The sequence below is a fragment of the Eucalyptus grandis genome, chromosome 6 (genome assembly GCF_016545825.1).
Source record: "Eucalyptus grandis isolate ANBG69807.140 chromosome 6, ASM1654582v1, whole genome shotgun sequence".
Classification (NCBI taxonomy): Eukaryota; Viridiplantae; Streptophyta; class Magnoliopsida; order Myrtales; family Myrtaceae; genus Eucalyptus; species Eucalyptus grandis.
The window spans coordinates 55,097,269-55,110,871 of NC_052617.1; the positions used below are offsets into that span (position 1 = coordinate 55,097,269).

General features: G+C 40.3%; 1 long non-coding RNA gene across 1 annotated transcript; it reads right to left on the reverse strand.

Annotated features, from left to right (window-relative positions):
- Positions 1 to 7,182: 7,182 nt before the first annotated feature.
- On the reverse strand, positions 7,183 to 9,221 carry LOC120294967. The gene is made up of 2 exons (XR_005552317.1): positions 9,139 to 9,221; positions 7,183 to 7,481 (listed from the first exon to the last, which is right to left on the reverse strand). It is a non-coding gene; the product is annotated as an uncharacterized LOC120294967 (long non-coding RNA).
- Between the last annotated feature and the right edge of the window lie 4,382 nt (positions 9,222 to 13,603).

Below are 13,603 nucleotides of genomic sequence, written 5' to 3' on the forward strand. Positions count from 1 at the left end.
AGATGGAAGATCTTTTATATGTGAAAGATTTTTATTTGCCCGTATTTGCCGAGGAGAAACTGGAGAATAAAACTGATGTTGAATGGTCTATATTTCATCGTCAAGTGTGTGGTTATATCATGCTGTAGGTAGATGATAATGTTTTGAATCATATTATTGAGGCAACACATGCACGCAGTTTATGGGATAAGCTCGAACAGTTATATGCTCGAAAGACTAGGAATAATAAGTTATTTTTGATAAAACATATGATGGCTCTGAGATATCATGATGGTACTCATTTGACTGATCATTTAAATTATTTTCAAAGAATTATAAATCAGTTGGCTGCGATGGGAATCAAGTTTGATGATGAGATACAAGCACTATGGTTGCTTGGTACTTTGCCGGACTCCTGGGAGACGTTCCGAACATCTTTGTCTAATTCTGCCCTAGATGGTACAATTACCATGGATTTGGCCAAGAGTATTATTTTGAATGAAGAGATGAGAAGGAAGACACAAGGATCGTCCTCTTCACATTCTGATGCCTTGGTTGTTGAGAAAAGGGGAAGAAGTAAGTCTCGAGGTCCGAGAAATAGAGATAAAAGTCAAGACAAAAGCATAGGTAAGTATAATAAATTTGCTAAAGTTGAGTGCCATTATTGTCATCAGAAGGGACATATTCAAAGGTTTTGTCGCCAGTTAAAAAGGAAGAAACAAAAGAAGAAAGGTAAAGAGATAAGTGATAATGACAGTGATGACAATCATGTCGCTGCACTTAAAGAAGACTTTCTCACTATTTTTTATGGTGATGTGGTTAATTTTGTATCTCATGAGACCAGTTGGGTAATTGATAGTGGTGCATCTGTTCATGCTACGTCTCGTAGAGATTTCTTTACATCATACAGGTCAGGTGACTTCGGATCTGTGAAGATGGGAAACAATGGACTAGCTCCAAGCTGTAGACATCGGTGATGTGTGCCTAGAAACCAGCAATGGCACAAGGTTAGTATTGAATAATGTTAAACATATACATGATATCCGCTTGAATTTGATTTCTACAGGCAAGTTGGATGATGAGAGGTATTGCAGCACCTTCAGTAATGGTCAATGGAAGCTCACCAAAGGTTCTCTTGTTGTGGCTAGAGGTGCGTTATACATTATGCAGGCAAAGTTGTCTACAGACAAAATTAATGCAGTAGATAGCGTAGATGCAGATGAGTTATGGCATAAGAGACTCAGTCACATCAGTGGGAAGGGTTTGTCAATATTGGCCAAGAAGAAGCTCCTTTTAGGATTGAAAAGTTCGGCGCTAAAGAAGTGTGATCACTTTTTTAGCGGGAAAACGAATGTAGTTGCATTTAAAAGCTCCCCTCCTTCAAGAAAGTCAGGTATATTGGATTTAGTGCATTCTGATGTTTGCGGTCCTATGAAAACAAAATCACTTGGTGGCTCTCTTTATTTTGTTACCTTCATAGATGATTTTTCAAGGAAAATTTGGATTTATACCTTGAAAACTAAAAATCAAGTGTTAGATGCTTTTAAGCAATTTCAGGCTTCGCTTAAGAGACGGGACCGGAAAGAAATTGAAATGCATCGAACGATCACGGGGAGAGTATATTGGACCTTTTGATAAATACTGCAGACAACAAGGTATTCAACATCAAAAGACACCTCCCAAGACGCCTCAGTTAGATGGCTTAGCTGAGAGAATGAACAAAACATTGGTTGAAAGGGTAAGATGCTTACTTTCACAATCAAAGCTACCTGGATCCTTTTGGGGTGAGGCTTTAAGTACAGTTGTGCATATTTTAAATCTTACTCCATGCATTCCTTTAGAGTTTGATGTTCCTAATAGAGTTTGGACATGCAAAGAAGTTTCTTATGATTATTTGTGTGTCTTTGGGTGCAAAGCATTTGTGCATATTCCCAAAGCTGAGAGGTCTAAACTTGATATGAAAATACGACAGTGTATATTTATTGGTTATGGATAGGATATGCTTGGCTACAAATTTTATGATCTGCTTGAAAAGAAAATTGTAAGAAGTAGAGACGTTGTGTTTATGGAAGATCAAACAATAGAGGATATTAAGAAATCAGAGATGATTTCAGCACCACAGGTTAGCGAAAATCTGGTTGATTTAGATCCGGTTCCTCTTACAAATATTCCTACACAGGTTGATGAAGAGCAGCGGGAAGTCAATGTTCCAAATAACGCACATGTTCCTGAACATGTTGAAATAGATAATACTATTCCCGAACCGAGGCTCAATTAGATGTTCCACTCGATGTTCTAGTCCGGAGATCCGTTAGAGATCGACGAGCTTCCACCAGATATTCTGAAGATGAGTATGTATTATTGACTGATGCAGGTGAACGAGTGCTATGCGAAGCAATAGAAGATGAGTACAAAAGCAATTGGTTTGATGCTATGCAAGATGAGATGTAGTCACTTTATGATAATCATACTTTTGAATTGGTGAAGTTACCTAAAGGTAAAAGAGCTTTGAAGAACAAGTGGGTATATAGATTGAAGCAAGATGTACATACTTTACAACCACGGTACAAAACTAGATTGGTTGTTAAGAGATTCGGTCAGAGAAAGGGTATTGATTTTGATGATATATTTTCTCCGGTAGTGAAAATGTCTTCTATCCGTGTGGTATTAGGCTTGGCAGCTAGCCTAGATTTGGAAATTGAGCAAATGGATGTTAAAACGGCCTTCCTACATGGTGACTTGGAGGAAAAGATTTATATGGAACAACTTGAGGGTTTTAAAGTGAAAGGGAAAGAGGATTATGTGTGCAAATTGAAGAAAAATCTCTATGGCCTAAAACAAGCACCGAGGCAGTGGTATAAGAAATTTGTGTCAGTTATGACAGAACAGGGCTATAAGAAGACTTTCCTCGGATAACTGTGTGTTTATCCAAAAATTTTATGATGATGACTTTATTATTCTCTTGCTTTATGTTGATGATATACTAATTGTTGGCAGGAATGCTTCAAGAATTGAGTTATTGAAGAAAACATTGAGCAAGTCTTTTGTCATGAAAGACTTGGGCTCGTGGCATTCTTGGCATTAGCATTACCCGAGATAGAGATGCTAAGAAGTTATTTTTGTCGCAAGAGAAATATATCGATAAGATCCTTCAGAAATTTTACATGGACAAGGCTAAAGTGGTTAGTACTCCTCTTGCTGCCCACTTTAAGTTAAATATAATGCAAAGTCCTACGACTGATAAAGAAAAGAAAGATATGGAAAGTGTTCCATATGCTTCAGCTGTAGGAAGCTTAATATATCGATGGTATGTACACGCCCAGACTTGGCGCATGCAGTTGGCGTTGTTAGTCGCTATTTGTCAAATCCAAGCAGAGAGCACTGGAATGCAGTGAAGTGGATTATGAGGTATCTTCGGGGAACTTCAAAGTTGAAACTCAGTTTTGGGACCGGGAAACTTGAGTTAGTTGGATACACAGATTCCGACTTGGTAGGAGATATTGATACTCGTAAATCTACTTCTGGTTATTTGATTTCTTTTGCAGGTGGAGCTGTGTCATAGAAGTCAAGATTGCAGAAGTGTGTTGCACTTTCTACAACCAAAGCTGAATTTATTGCAGCGACTGAAGTTAGTAAAGAGATGCTTTGGATGAAGAAGTTCTTAGAAGAACTTGGGTTCAAGCAAAAGAGGTATGTGCTATTTTGTGATAATCAAAGCGCAATTCATCTTGGTAAGAATTCATCTTTTCTTTCTAGATCGAAATATATTGATGTTAGATATCATTAGATAAGGGATGTTCTAGATGAAAAGTTATTGGAACTTGAAAAAATTCATACGGATCATAATGGCTCCGATATGATGACGAAAACTCTACCAAGAGAGAAGCTTGAACATTGCCGTTTGATAGCAGGGATGGTGAATCCCTCCACATTGTCGTGAGAGGGAGATTTGTTAACTGAGTTCACTCCTATGTGGAGGAGGCCCAATGAGTTGCAAGCCCAATAAAGGCTTGAGCCCATATAATAAGTTATATGAGGAAATAGGGTTTTTCACTATCTATATAAAGAGGTAGCCGCAAAAAAAAGGAAACAGTAACAAGAGAAAAAGAGAAAGCAGAAAATCTGGGTTTTTGGGCAATATCTGATTTACATCAAGCTGGCATCGGAGGTCGATTCGTGGTCCGATTGAGCTGAAATTTTGTCAGCATGTTCATGGCGCAATTTTATCAAATCTGAATGGTTTGATTTTCGTTTGAAGCTCCCTACATCAGGTTTTTCGTGGATTGATCAAAACCTGCGTTTTTGGTCAAATTTATCCTTAATCTCTTGTGAAGTTCATGTGTATTGCCAAGAATTATATTCTTGAGGTGTTTGCTGCTATGTACCTCTAGTATTTGCTAGAGAAGAACAATTTTGTTGATAGTGAAGAATTTCGGGTGGACTCCGGTCCCATGGTTTTTTATCTCCTCATATCGAGGAGGTTTTCCACGTAAAAATCATCTTGTATTCGTGTGCTTGGTATTTATTTTACTCTACTATATCGATTCCTATTAGGTTTACACAAGAGGGGAGATTATTTTATTCCGCTGCGTTGATTCGATATTGTTCGAATTGTTACCGTTCTCCCATCAATGTGAAACAATTAATATATCATAATTGATTCATAACTCATTATGTAAGCTTTTGAGTGAATGTGAGTCTAACTGAATATGTTCATAGGCTTGGACTTAAGCTTCCTTTTGGTGATCTCCCCATGTGAAGGGTATTGAACTTCTATTGCGTGCTACCAAATAAATTATACTAGAAATCGATAGAAATTTGGTAGGACTCTAATATTTTTCGTGTCTGGTAAATATCTCAAGTAAGTAATGTGGGGACTAACGTGGCTTCCAAGCAATCTTGATGGTTCGGTCCAGCGAAAGAAACTTGGTGAGCATGTGGTGTAGTAACACGGTCTCAATGGCACTCTTCTTTTTCGGCCTAGAGAAAGAAATTGGGGATGAAACATTAGGGATTCAAATTGAGATGGAAAATGATACCTTAATTAAGAGGAAGTAGTGAGCTCGCATGTAAGAGGGAAATTGTTGAGATACACGTTAGAATTTGGCACTCAAAAACAACAAATTAGAGAATATCAACGTGAAAGAGAAATCGTGATCAAAATTTATTATATTTCACCATCAAACTAAAGCTACGTGATATCCTGAAATTTGACTCATATTTTGAAATATATGAAATGATTATTTCATCCATGCACTTATGGTTATTTTACTATGAATTGATCACTCGCAAGTTAACTAATCTATTGAGTAAGGTTATAAATGGGTAAAATGTGAGACTAGAGAATTCAATTAGGGATTGACCGCTCGACCAAAAGGATCGACATGGATGAATACTACACTATTATAAGTCAATTAACAAACGGATATAATTCAATTTGATGGAAGTACGTAGTCAACTCGCAGGTGATTCCACACAATTACGATACTTGCATCAAACGACGATAAACCGATCTACTAATCTTATATTCATGGTATGTAATTGAACCCTCGTGATTATATGACAACCGATGGTCATCTATGATTCGAAGATGCACAAAAATGGATAAAAAATTATCAGGCACGGGTCAACCAAGCGAAAACCTCTAAAACCGCTCAATAGTTTAGGTTGTACTAAAATCGCATTTGATCGATTTCAACCATGAAATTTAATTCGATTTCAAGTATCGAACTTTCGAGGATTTCAAAACTAATCCGTTGGACATTGCTTCATTGCCTGCTAATTTATCGGCAAGCATAAAATTATTAGAAAAGGATTAATGGATCAAGAATTAGACATTAGTAAGAGAAGCCGGGCCAAGCAAAGGCCATTGGGCCCCACGCCCATATGGACTAGACAAGGAGGCCAAGTGAGCCCAGCCAAGCCTACCAAGCCCAATTCAAACAAATGGACCCAAGGGTAAATTTTGAAAATTTGGACAAAAATGTGTGAAATTTCCAAAATGCCCGTACATTTATGAACTAAAGGACAAAAGAAATAAAGGAAATGAGGAGATGATTTTAGGGGTTGGATTGCTAATAATGAAAATTTTGAAAAATCTCAAGAACTCTCTCTCTCCCCCCCAAACAACCATCTCCTTCTTCTTCTCATTCTTCATTCCTTCTGCTTCTTTTCTTCCTTATTTTCTTCCATTTGGCCACCCCTCACACCGCCGTTGATCACCACCACTTGCTTCACCATCCACCATGCTATCGCTATTCCTCACAAGACCACCGCGAGCCACCATCATTGCCGCTACGTGCTCAACGTCGCAAGCCACCACCACCATCCTTACTGGAATTTTAAATGTAATTTCAAGGTTTGTTATTTAAGCATGAACTCTTTTATATCGAACTAATTGACGGCGGATAAAAATTGACTTGAGTGTTAGCATGCTTGTATAGTCACTTAATTGAACCTGTTACCCAACGGGATTTTAGGGACGATGCTTGATGTTTATCGGCCCGGTAGGAGTCCGGATGTCGAGTCGCGGTTGAAGCCAAACCGATGTTTCTTTATGGAATGTTGTCTAGACTAGGTTTTAAATGATGCCATGCCTGATAGGATGGGACGATACCCGGTCATGCCAAAAAACTGTCAACTCGTGTGTTGGCCGTGGCCTGAGGGGTCGTAACAATCAGAACAATGTGAACGATTGTGATGCATTACGCCTGATTATCGGGTAAAACTATGAAGCACAATATTAGACGAGCCAAAAAGGATTTTTTATTTATTATCAAGACCCATGTAGATGCTTGGTGCATGAGAGTTATATGTTATGATTATTGATCATGATTATTGCATTGGTGTTGGCATATGTGATGTACTAATATTCAAGGGTGTATGTGCTGTTGAATGTTTAGGCTACCTCCAATATGAATTTGCATCCTAATTGAGACTTAAGCTATTAACTTGCTGAGATTTATATCTCATCCTGTTGTTGTTTATTATTTTTTGGGCCCATAGTATGGGAATCGTTGTGTTCGGTTCAAGGTCTGTGGAGATGAGAAGTAGGCCTTGCGTTAGAGAATTTTAAGTTAACCTTAGACCTTGTTGGTTTTTGTGGTGGTTTGTAAATATGCAACTTGTCACGCCCCGACTCTCGGTAACGTGACTATCCTTCTATCTTGGTCGATTTTATTATGCGATATCCCCAGGACTACATATCGCTGACCCTGTCCTTTTTAATAACACATGCGGAAGCAGTTATAAAAATCCCCAGACAATAAAGCAATGGGATCTACAAGTAGGACTAGGAAATTGAACCTAAAAACCAACACCCTTATGATCATATACAAGCCATACGAAGACAATTGGTTTCTACTCAAATTGATTCTATAGCAATCGTCATCAGGATCCTACTCTGGATCATTCTCGGGGTTCTCCTTCTGATACTCCTCTTCAGGTTCCTCATCAGGGTTTTCCTCATCAAGTTCCTCCTCCTTAAGCTCCTCATCCGGGTCCTGAAATGGTTATTCAATAACCACTGAGACAACGTCTCAGCAAGTTCTACCCCCTAAGACCCGATTAGTAAACTTATACACTTTAGGGCTGCCTATGCACAACATGAGTCGGAGGACTTACCTTGGCCTCAGATTCCACCTGCATATTAGCACAAATCAAACAGTCACCCAAGCAATAACATCACAGATCGAAGCATCGATCTAATCGACTTAATCGATTACACACCAACAAGACCACTCACGGTCATTTCCATTCAATCAATCAATTTGCAACATCAAATCAAGGCAGTGATCAATCACATTGAATCACACTCAAATCGAATCATCGATCAATCGACCTAGTCGATTACAAGTCAGTCAAATCATTTCTAGGTCATTCACTCCATCCCACATAACCTCCAATAGTACACTTAGTCACAGAGCTCCATCAATGCTCTCGGGCGTCGTTTTCGCCAAGGTGACATAAGTAACAGACGGTTTACGTGCGTTCTTTAAGGCGCCGTTTCGCCAAAGGATATTCCTCATCACCGAACCACGCCTGTCATAGGTCACAAATCACCGACGCCTACGTGCGTTCTTTAAGGCGCCGTTTTCGCACAAAGATGATGTCTTTCATCACCGAACCACGCCGTCATAATTCATAGGTAGTCTACGTGCGTTCTTTAAGGCGCCGTTTTGCACGTGATATCCTTAATCACCGAACCACGCCTACCATAAGTCATAGACAGTCTACGTGCGTTCTTTAAGGCGCGGTTTTCGCACGATGATATCCTTAATCACCGAACCACGCCCGTCTATACTTCGTACTTGATCGTCTCGGCCAATAGAATTCTCGGTTAGCTCTCACCACTTTCTCCACTTTACAGCTCATCAAAGCATTATGAAGGTTAAATAAACAAACTCGGCCATTTACGAATCAATCATTCAATTCCACTCAAATTCAGTCAATTAAGGAATAATTCCATAAATTGCACAATCACTTTAATTAATCACAACGTGGAGTTCAAATAAATAAACGGACCACGCCACGACGATCAGCACGAGATTTCAGTCATCAACCATCTAAATCTTAATTTCCGAAAAATAATTAATTAATAAATATTAACAATTCAATTTAACTCAAATTAAAGCCCAATTAAATAAACAGACTTCACCACGGTCATCAGCATAATATTCTGATCATTGGCCATCCAAGTTGAACTTTCGGAAAATAAATAATTAATTAATTTAATTCCGAAAAATAAATAAATAAACACAACAATTCCAATTTAGCACCATATGAAGCTCAATTAAATAAACGGTCGCGCCACCATCATCGACATAAAATCCCGGTCACTTTGCCATCCTGTTGAATTTCCGGAAATAAATAATTAAATAATTAATTTCGAAAATTGATATTAAATTCTAAAAATACCACTTAGGTCTCGAATCGCTTAATTAACACCCGATAAGGGACGGGAAAAATCCCAAGAAGCATCCAATAAATACTACAAGCAATTCTCTATCTAATTATACTAATCACACAACTAATATGCAAAGAAATTAACTAATAATCACTAATCAATTCTAATCTAACAACCTAATTACACTTAATTAACACTAACCAACCTTTAAGCGTAATTAGCAAACTAAGAAGGCATTAGTGAGTAAAACTCACTCAAAACGACGGGCTCGACGCGAGGATCGACTTTCCCAAAGCGGGCCGAGCATCCGGCTCGGAAAATGGCCAAAACGGCCAAACCCTCTGCGATACCCATTTTATGCACTCTCGTGCGTTTGGTTGGGGCGTTCCCGGCCACCGAGGCGGCCAAGGGCGCTAAGGGCAGGTGGAGCTCCCGGCGGTCGATGGTGGCCGGAGGTGGTCGGCCGACGGCCGTAGGTGGCCGAACGGGACCGAGCGAGAGGCAAAACAGGGGCTAGGTTGCACGGCGGGGACGGCGGGTGCGGCGTGAGGGGCGGAGGAAGCGCGCGGCGTCGCGCGGGCGGCGGTGTGGCGGCTCCGGTGCGGCGGCGGCCTCAAGCAGGTGTGGGTCGCGGTTCTTCCGGCGACGCCGGGCGCCGCTCACTTTCGCGCTTCGGTTCGCACCCGCAGCAGGAGGTAGAGAGAGGCGGAAGAGAGGGCGTGCGGTGAGGTGCGGCAACCGCGGAGCAACGGCGGCGGCTCCGGCCGGTGGTGGCGGCGACGGCGGCGAGAGCGGCGATGGCGGCTCGATCTCCGCCGGTCTTCGGTCCCATGGAGGTTTGAAGAAAAGAAGAAGAAGATGGGGAGATCCGTCGACGGAGGAGAGAGGAGAGGAAGAGAAAATCAATTTCTCCTTTCCCTCTCACACTCTCTCTTTCTTATGTCATCCGCAGGTGGCCCACCATGAGCCCCCTCCACTCACATTCCAAGACAAAATTGCCCCTTCTAGAAGCATTTAGGTAGGCCAAAGTGTGGGGGTAGAGGTGGCATACGAATTTTGCTAGGTTTTCTTTCCACCGAGCCTTGATTCCTCTTGAATTAAATCAAATTGAACCCTATTAATTTATTCAACACCTCATTATTCCAATTGGTATATTTCCTTACCAATGTAGCCCACTCGCATCCCAATTTCGCAATCCATGGCTTCAATTAAACGAAACGGGCCTTATTTATCCAAATCGAAATTAAAAATCCAAAATCTGATGTCACAACTCTTCCTCTTATAAAAATTTCGTCCTCGAAATTTAAATCTTTCCAATCCATAAACGAAGGGTGGGAGTATTGTCGTCTCATCGAGTCTCACTTTTCCACGCTGATCATTTGGTCTCGTGGTGTTGTCCAACCATTTTAACCAAGGAGACATCTTAGTACACAAACTCTGCTCTTTCTGAACCAACAACTGAACTGAGCTTCTCACATAAGACACCATGTCATCCACATCTGATCTCTTTTTCTCGACTCCCTAATAAACCTTCGAACCTCAACGATTTAAAATTTCTGACAGCTCTGAGCAATCTTTACTCGACGCCGATCCGACAACCGCAAACACTGACATGCGCCGACTCTAGACTTGCGATTTTCGATTTCGATCTCATCTCAAACTAACCGAAATCACAGTACACTCGCTTGCACCGATTAAAAAGAAACTATCTAACCGATCTGAAACTGGAAATCTCGGTCAAGATCGATATAACTCGGCACCGATCTTGCACCGCAATCACCGACTCATCAGTCTTTTGGCTTTGAAATCTTCTTCACTTTCTTTTCACCACTGAAATTATGTACCATCTGATATACACTGCTTAATAAAGAACCCTCTGAAACTTTGCCAAATTTATAATCTCTGTTTTAGATTCAAAATATAATTCATCCCCGGCACTCCATGCCGGCGACTTATCTGATGCACACACACTTCGGTATACTCACTCTGTGACAAGATAGGATCTTCAATTTCTGAAATCGAATTTAGATTGGCGGTTAATTTCACTCCGACATGCTTTTAGTGTGACCTAGGCTACTGGGTAGTGTTCAGAGCTTTTTAGAACAAATGACCCGTGGTCGATTTTCTTCGAGCCACAATAAACCCACTCGACCCATTGGCGACTCTCGATTGTCGTGAAAATCTCAAAGATTCAAATACGGACACGGGCGCCAAAACGATAGAAACATCAAATTGGTGTGTCGGTCGATGAGAATTTTCCAATTTAGTGGAGTCACTCACGATCGGTCATTCATCTCGGTCGAACCGATCTATCTTTGATTTCAAATCGGGTTTTATACTTTGTGCCGTAATGATCTCTAAAGATGAGCACGGTCCGAGAAGTCGATCATTGGTCGAATTCTCAAGTCTATTTGTCTTAAGGTCCTTAATAACTCACCCCGGCTAGTCTAGTTATCTCATGAGTGGCCAACTCGAGAAAAACACCGTGTCGCATCGATGAAATGCCCAATTTATCTAATCGAAATCGTAGCACAAATCTGGATGTTACACACTCAAAACAAGATCTATTCGTCTTGTACCAAAGTGGATCAACTCCATCTATCGATCAACCACTATTCTCAAATGGTATCAGTAATCCTCTGAATCCTTAGTAAGCCGTATTTTTCCATTTCCACTTGGGACTCTCAAGTGATGGTAAAAATTCTCCCGGTTCGCATTACCGAGCTTCCACTTACTGACACTTGCAACCTGCTCGGTATCTATCTTCATATCAATTTACTAATCTCGCTGATTCCGATTCGATTTACTTGCACCATCCGGTCAAACCGCACTACTATAGTGAACTTCTGACAAGACCTTTTCCCTGAGTGCTACACTGTCAAGTGTATTCAATCACTCATGGAACCCGAATGTTCCATCTTCAAAAGTCTTACAATCAGGTTCTTTCTTGCCAATATCATCTTATAAGGTCTTACGAACATCTCTCGTCCTACGTCAACTAGGCGATTCCAACTTGAACATTTGGCTCAATTTTGAGGGCGGCTATAAAATTCAAAAAGGTAGCCTACCTCAAATTTGAAAACCAAGCTTCAAGTCTTTTCAAGTAAAGTCTACACTTTAGCCGGTCTCGCACAATTGAAGACTCTCGGCTCAACACATTAATGACTCATTTCATTCCTCCAAGGTGATACCCAATATCACTATTATAGTTCGCCAAAATTCCTGGTTCACGACACCGCCGTATTCCACTGATTGGGTCTCAATCAGCGGAACAAAGTGATGCAACAATCTTCTCATGTTGTATCAATGCATACCCTGTCCTCTACAAGACACATCACTAAAGATTCCGTGCTTTCCAGAACCAAATGAAAAGTTTAGCACAAGTACGATAGTTAGTTCTTACTTAAGCTCTAGAAACTATCCTCGTACTTGTCTATGCCGATGAATTTCTCTTCTTTCTTAAGAGGTCAACCTCACGATGATGCGATCTTTGAAAATTCTTTCACAAACCTTCGTAGTAATCGCATCCCCCACCGCTTCATCTCTAACGCCGATGTCGGTCTCGGTCCATTAACAACTGATTTAATCTTGGCTGAGTCCACGAAGATTCCTTTATCTGTAATCACATGATCATTCTTAGGGGCTCTCGTGATCCTCATCACTTAATGAACACCCTAGAATGTCTCTACACCACACGATCACCATTGATCTAGATATTCTTGAATACTCGGTTTGTCAAATCCATGACAGCGGCTGGAGCATTTGTTAAATCAAATTACTTCACATTATTCTCACCAGGGCAAAATCAAGTGTGAAATGTTGTTTTTAGTATAATCTCTTTCCTGGTTCTTAACTGACGATAACATGTCCTCAAGTCAATCCTTGAAGACATTAACACTTTTTATAACAAGTCACCCAATTTGTCGATCTTTGACAATGAACACTTATCCTTCATTGTCACTTGATTAAGTCGACTATAGTTGATGTATAATTGCCACGAACCATCTTCATTTCTCTTTCCATAAAACTAATGTTTCTTAAGGCAATGCACTAATATGCATGAATTCCTCATTCATCAATCTTCACATCCGTACGTTCGGTTCTATAAATTCAAACAACAATAACTAGCAAGAAGCCTTCGAGAGTGGCTTTATCTTCGGTGCTAACTCGATCATAATTTCTATCTCTTTCTCTCGGCAAATCGGTCGACATTTCTTATGACAACACATCTAGAAATTCTCAGACCATTGAGATGTCTTCTATTTCCAATTCTCCAATCTGTCTTAACTACAACCATCACCAAGTAACCTCAACAATCTCCATCGAACAAGTGGGTTGTCTTCAATTGACGAGATTAAAGAAATCGAAGATTCATTTCGACTCTCAATAAACTCAACACTTTCATGTGCTCCTGGACTAAGTTAAATTGCTACACGACCATGATCTAGTACTACAAGATGCTCCATGAGCCCAATCTACTCATGTAGTGTCGAAGTTACACTTCGGCAACTAGTCCAAGATGACTATTACTAGTGATTCCCTTTCTTCCACTTATTTCAATAAATGAAGTTCCCAAACTTCATCAAAACTCGCTACGATACTCGATAGAATTTTCCCCAAAACATTCTTCCTTTGTCTAGTGCCAAGTCGGTTCCATTCCATTTATGTTCTTCACCATACCGGATACCGACCATCCAGTTTCATCCCAAACTTTCGACT